The sequence below is a fragment of the Mastomys coucha genome, unplaced genomic scaffold (genome assembly GCF_008632895.1).
Source record: "Mastomys coucha isolate ucsf_1 unplaced genomic scaffold, UCSF_Mcou_1 pScaffold17, whole genome shotgun sequence".
NCBI lineage: Eukaryota > Metazoa > Chordata > Mammalia > Rodentia > Muridae > Mastomys > Mastomys coucha.
This window is the reverse complement of record NW_022196899.1, coordinates 24,946,389-24,953,668: the sequence shown is the minus strand read 5'-3', so window position 1 is coordinate 24,953,668 and position 7,280 is coordinate 24,946,389. Positions and strand designations below refer to the sequence as shown.

Here is a 7,280-nt window from a genome sequence, read left to right as displayed (position 1 = left end):
GTTTTTTGGAGGGGAAACCGGGAATGGAGAAAGTTACATGTAAATAAAGAAAATATCAAAAAAAAATGGAGAAAAGCCTAAGGAAAAGGATGTCCATTGACAGGCCCAAATTGGGTTCCAGCCCAAGAGAAGGCTTCAAGATCTGACACTATTACTAGTGCTATGGTGTGCTCACAAAATGAACCTATCATGACCTCCCTTTTAAAGACCCAACAAGTAGCTGAAAAAGTCAGATGCAGATATTTATTCCCCAAAATTGAAAAGAGCTGGGGATCCCAGTTGTTGAACTAGGATAAAGCTGGAACAAACTGAGGAGGAGGGCAATCCTATAAGAAGACCTGTAGTCTCAACTAAGCTGGATCTTGGAGATCTCTCAGACACTGAGCCACCAATCAGGCAGCATACTCCAGCTGATACGATGTAAATTGTTTTCAGACAAATCATATACAAAGAGTTAACTCATTGTGTGAGTCTGTGTGTGTCTGTCTGTGTGTGTTTATGCATGTGCTTCTACTTGGCAGGGTTTGTTCTCTCCTTCCTAGTACAAGGTCTAAGTAGAACATACTTACTGGGTGCATCACATTTGTCAGCAAATGCTGTTATCTTCTAAGCCACAATCCTAGGTCAAGGTTTAGAGCTTTAAAAACCCATCTGAGGTTCACAAAAGGACTCATATTTCAATTCAGTACAGTTGTACACACCTATAATAATCCCAACATAAGGGATATGGAGGCAGAAGCAATTTAGTTTCATGACAGCATTGTCTAAAATGCATGATCCTGTCTCAAAACATGACAAAACAAATCATAAAAGCCCATCATGGTGGATCTTATCAGAGATGTCAGTACTGAATATGTTGGGAGAGGAGGAATAAAACAAGTTTCAGACAATGAGATGTATCCTATTACTGTATTTCATAAACGTTCTCTTCTCAAAAAGAGACAGACTACTCCTTTTTTACTATTTCTTAAACTTAAACTTAACCAATGTCCATCCACTTGTTTGACTCTATAGCTTACTACAGATGTTTGCTTACTACAGATGTTGTTCATTTTTTGTCTATCTATAATATCTAGAATTTGAAAAGGACCAAATGTATATCGACTGATGAACAGGTAGTAACAACATATCACATTTATAAAATCAAACACTATCCATCCATTAAGGAAAATGAAATGATGATATTTGCAGGTAAATGCAGAACTGGCAAAAATCAGAGAAAGGGCCAGGCAGTGGTGGTGCACTCCTTTAATCCCAGCACTTGGGAGGCAGAGTCAGGCAGATTCTGAGTTCAAGGCTAGCCTGGTCTACAGAGTGAGTTCCAGGACAGCTAGGGCTACACAGAGAAACCCTGTCTCAAATAAAAAAAAGAAAAAATAAAAAAAAAAATCAGAGAAAGGTTGCTGTGATGTTGGCATGAAAAAGGCCCAAGGTTTCTTCTATGCTTGTGTTTTAGACAGGATGGATACAGCTTAATTTACCTTTATACAATGTGGACATAGAGAAAAAGTCCATGATGGTTTTTGTTTGTTTATTGAGGTTTGAGAAAACTATGCTCCTGTACATTTCACATAGCACAGTGTGACTCATTAGTGTGGTTAGTACAAACTAAGGGAAAAGCCAATATACTAAACTCATTACAAATATATTCCAAATGGATTGAATGAGATGCAAATTTTGAATATGAATTTAACTTATTAATCTCTCTCTTTGAATTATCTTTAAACTTGTTTTATTGTCCAGCAGTTATCCCCCTCCTACTCTGCCCTCCTACAATTCTTCTTCCCATTCCTTCTCCCCCCACCCCAGTCTCCAGGAGGATATCCACATCCTCCACATCCCACCCAACTATGCCTATACACACCCAGGGGATTCATGTCTCTTAACAGTTAGGTGAGTCTTCTTTCACCTAGGCCATACCTGGCATTCCTCAGCTGTTCATGTTTTGGGGGCTTCATATCAGCTAATACATGCTACCTGGTTGGTGGCTCAAGGTCTGAGAGAGCTCAGGGTTCTAGGTCAGTTGAAACTCTTGGTTTTCCTTTGGGGTCACTCTCTTCAGCTTCTTCCAATCTTTCCCTAATTCCAACACAGGAATCCCCAGCTTCTGTATATTGGTTGGGTGAAAGTTTCTGCATCTGACTTCTTAAGCTGCTTGTTGGTCCTCTCAAAAGCCATCAATGCTAGGCTCCTGTCTATCAGCACACCATGGCATCAGTAATAGTGTCAGTCTTTGGAGCATTTCCTTGCTGTATATGCCAATTTCAGCCAGTCACTGAACTTGGTTTCCCTCAGATTTCACTCCATTTTTTGTCCCTTCAGGTCTTTTAGACAGGAACAATTCTCAGTCAGGACTTTTATTTTGGGATGGCTACCCCATCTTTTCACTGGATCCCTGTCTTTCTCCTGGTAGTGGACTCCACAAGTTCCTCCTTCTCACTGTTGGGTATTTCATCTAAGATCCCTGTCTTTGACTCCCAAAAGGCCCTCAGCCCACAGGTTTCTGGTATACTCTTGAGGGTGCCCCACCTCCTACCTCCCAAGGTTGACTGTTTCCATTCCTTCTGCTGAAATTCAGGGCTCCACTCCTGTCCCCCCCATACTTAACTATCTTCTCCTTTTCCCCTTGCTGTACTCTATTCCACATATATCCCTCCCCAGTCTCATCCCAGCTTATGATTGCTTTCTTCTCTCTCCCAAGTTGGATTGAGGCACCCTCACTTGGGCCTTTCAGCTTGTTTATCTTCTTGAGTTTTCTAGGTTGTATCCTGGGTATTCTGTACTTTTTGACTAATATCCACTTATTAGTGAGTTCATAACAAGCATTTCCTCACTCAGCATGATATTTTCTAGTTCTATCACTTTGGCTGCAAAACTCATGATGTCCTCATTCTTAATAGCTGTATAGTATTCCATTGCATAAATGAACTACATTTTCTTTATCCATTATTCCTTTGAGGGACAACTGGTTTTTTTCTAGCTTCTGGCTGTCACAAATAGTGCTGCTATGAACATAGTGAAGCATGTGCCTGTATGGCATGGTGGGGCACCTTTTGGGTTTATGCCCAAGAGTGGTATAGCTGAGTGTCCAGGTCGATCTATTTCCAATTTTCTGTGGACGTCCAGATTGATTTCCAGAGTGGCAGTTGCAGTTTGCAATTCCACCAGCAATGGAGGAGTGTTTCTCTTTCTCCTCATTCTACCAAATAGGTGCTCTCTCCTGAGCTTTCGATCTTAGGTACTCTGATTGGTGTAAGCTGGATTCTCAGGGTCATTTGCTTCACTTTTCCCTGAGCACTGACTTTGAACATTTCTTTTAAGTGTTGTTTGGCCATTTGAGACTTCTCTGTTGTGAGTTCTCTGTTTAGTTCTATACTATGTTCTCTTTTTCATTGAGTTCTTTAGTTGTTTGGAGATTAACTTCTTGAGTTCTTTATATGTTTTGGATATCAGCCTCTCTTAAATGTAGAGTTTATGAAGATTTTTTCCCAATTAGTTTATTGCTGATAAGTCCTAATGAAGATGTTCTTTGCTTACAGAAACTTTTCAGTTTCATATGGTCCCAATGTCAATTCTTGATCTTAGATCCTGAGGCATTAGAGGTCTATTTAGGAAATTTCATCCCATGAAAATGAGATTGACGCACTTTCCCACATTGTTTTCTATCAGATTCAGTGTCTCTGGTTTTATTTTGAGGTCCTTGAATTACTTGGACTGGAGTTTGTGCATGTGCATGATTACAAATATGGATATATTTTCATTATTCTGCACACTGACTGTCAGTTAGACCAGCACCAGTTTTTGAAGATGCTTTCCTTTGTCCATTGTATAATTTTGGCTTCTTTGTCAAAGATCAAGTGTCCATATGTATATGGTTTTATTTCTGATTCTTCAATATTATTCCATTGATTAGCCTGTCAGTCTCTGTAGCAATACCATGCCATTTTATCAATATTGCTCTGTAATTTAGCTTGAGGTCAGTGATGGTGATTCCCCTAGAAGGTTTTTTTATTGTTAAGAATTATTTTCACTATCTTGTGTTTGTTTTTTGATATGAAATTGAGAATTGTCCTTTTCATATCTTTTAAGAATTGTGAGCTGGTCAGTGGTGTCATACATTTTAATGCCAGCACTTGGAAGGCAGAGGCAGGCAGATTTCTGAATCTGATACTAGCCTGGTTTACAGAGTGAGTTCCATGACAGCCAGGACAGCCAGGACAGATCTTGACAGTGAAGAAAAGACTGCCAAATTCATTGAGGAGCAGGTGAGAAGAGGCCTGGAAGGGAAAGAGCAGGAGACACCTGTTTTTATAGAATTAAGCCCAGAAAACGAAGAAAAAGTTAAGTTCAATCTGAATAAAGGAGTGGGAGCAACACAGTCCAGGTCAAGCTCTTTGGGACCCAGCGCTCTGAAGATACTGGGGAGCGCAGCATCCATGAAGCAGAAAGAGTCTCCACAGCACTTGGCTCAGCCTGCAAAGAAGAGGAAGAAGTCTGCCCTGGATGAGATCATGGAGATTGAAGAGGAAAAGAGAAGGATCTGGAGGACAGACTCCTGGTTACAGCCTGGGATCATTGTGAAAATTATAACGAAGAAATTGGGGCAGAAATACTACAAGAGAAAAGGAATCATTAAGGAAGTGATTGACAAGTACACAGCTGTGGTAAGGATGACTGACTCTGGAGACAGGCTGAAACTGGACCAGATTCATTTAGAGACAGTCATTCCAACCCCAGGGAAAAGGGTCCTGGTTTTAAAAGGAGGCTACAGAGGAATCTATCCATGAGAAGGCTTTTTCAGCCACAGTAGTTATTGAAACTGGACCTTTGAAAGGATGCAGAGTTGAAGGTATTCCATGTGAAGACATATCTAAAGTTGCTTGAGTTTGAAAATTTGTTAGTGACACATTGAGATTGTAAAGCATCAAATTGATGTTGCCAAGGCACTGTGTAACTACTGAGTTTGGAGATTTGTATTAAAAAAAAATTACTGCTGGACAGTGAAACAAAAAAGTATTGTGTTTGAATTTTAATTGAGATTTTACAGAATCTATATTTCTTTTGGTAGGATGACCATTTTTACCAGGGTAATTTTGCCAATCCATTATCATGGGATATCTCTCCATTTTCTGAGGTCTTTGTTTTCCTTCTTGAGTATTTGATGTTCTTGTCATACAAATAGTTTATTTGTTTGGTTAGAGTTACCCAAAGGCATATTATATAGGTTTTAACTATTAAAAATGGTATTGTTTTCCTATTTTTCTTCTCAGCCAGTTTATCATTTCTACAAAGAAAGGCTACCGATGTTAGAGTTAATTTTATATTTGGACTCTTTGCTGAAGTTGTTCATCAATTTTAGAAGTTCTCTGGGAGAATTTGTGGGTTTGCTTATGTATACTATATCATCTGCAAATAGTGATATTTTGTGTTCTTTTTTGTCAATTTGTATCCCCTTGACCTCCTTTTGTAGTTTTATTCCCTAAGCTAGAACTTTGGTTACAATTTTAAATAGATATGGGGGGAGTGGGCATCCTTGTCTTGTCCTTTACTTTAGTGGGATTGCTTCAGTATCACTCCATTGAATTTGATATTATCTATTGATTTGATGTATATTAGCTTTATTATGTTTAAGTATGTGACTTGAATTCCTGATCTTTCCAAAACTTTTAATATGAAGGAGTGATGGATTTTTTTCAGAATTAGATGCTTTCTCAGCATCATTGAGAAAATCATGTTAACTTTTTTTGAATGTGTCAAAATTGGAAAATTTAGATAAAGAAATTACATAATATACTCATTCATTATACAAGTAAAGGATTCAATTTTCTGTAGAATTTTTGTTATTGAGTAGTATATATGAACAGAGTCTCCTGTAGAGATATATATAATTAAACCTACAAAGTATCTAATCAACAAATATTTACTACAAATACATATTGAAATGTAAAGGAAAAAAGCAACATATTCTCATTTATATATCTAGGCATGATAGGATTAGCTCATGTACATTACTTAAGTGCAATATTAAGAAATGATAAATAAGATTGAAAGTTTATTAAAAATATGTCATACATGGCAACTCAAATTACAAATTTATTAAAGATTTTAAACATACACACAACATTCAAGCAAAATATAACAATTTTAAATGGCTATTAAAAACTCATTTTTTTTCTTCACACCATGAACTAAAATCTCTTTGATATTATACAGAAGTCAATGGTGGCAATTGGATACAGATGACTACTTCTCTATAGGATAGTGATGTCCATGTAATTCATACCCAGACTGAAATGTTTCAGTCTTCCTAGAGCAAACTTTGAATTTCATCAATGGAATTTCCAGTAATATGAATCTATAATATGCTGATCAAAGTTATAACAAATGTGTATGAAGTGTCTTTCATATATTACATATATGTGAATGAGTTTCTATAAGTAATAGCTGATTTGACATCGAAAATCTTGTTTCTTTTACAAGATTTATACATTTCAGTATTAGACCTTATATACAAATTCAAATCATGAAACAATCTCTATAACTTCATGTTTGCCTTACTAGGTTTATATTTTATAAAACACCAGAACAACTTGGGGAATAAGGCTTTATTTCAGCTGACTTTTCAAGTCCAGCATGAAGGAAAGTCAATGCAAGAACTCAAAAGCAAGGAACTGGAGGCAACAACTGAAGCAGAGACTATGAAATAGTCCTGCTAATTGGGCATACACTTAATTACTGGTTCAGCCTATATTTTATAAATCTCAGGACCAACTGCCTGAGTTGGTACTATTATACTAATCTGGGCATTCCTATCTATATTAACTATCATCCATAATAAATGCCCTGCAGTGTTGTATATAGGACAATCATATGATGGCATTTTCCTAGCTAAAATTCCTCCTGACCAGACATTTAAATTTGGGTCATTTTGACAAATAATAAAACCAGGAAATTTTATCCCCTGTCAGTTTGACACATAAATATCTTTTCATAAATCTGTGCTTATCTTCTTTTGTTCATCCCCAAGTATCATATTATCTTAATAGTATAATATTGACATTATAATATATTTCCACAGTGTTTGTGATCAGTACTTTTAAAGTCTAAGCTATGTTTAAAAATCCAATTTTTCCTTTATATATCCAAAGTTTCTCAAAGGTAATCTCATGCAAAAAACTTATACTTTGTTCTTTAAAAGATAGAGAAATGTCACAGTTATAATCATCATGAATTGAAAATTCTACAGTGTAATGGCTTAATATCTAACATCAGCAACTCTG

The 7,280-nt window shown here is 36.9% G+C and overlaps 1 pseudogene; it reads left to right on the top strand.

Moving 5' to 3' along the window:
* The first annotated feature begins 4,196 nt into the window (after window positions 1-4,196).
* Window positions 4,197-4,884, top strand: LOC116094889 (annotated as a pseudogene).
* The last annotated feature ends 2,396 nt before the right edge of the window (window positions 4,885-7,280 follow it).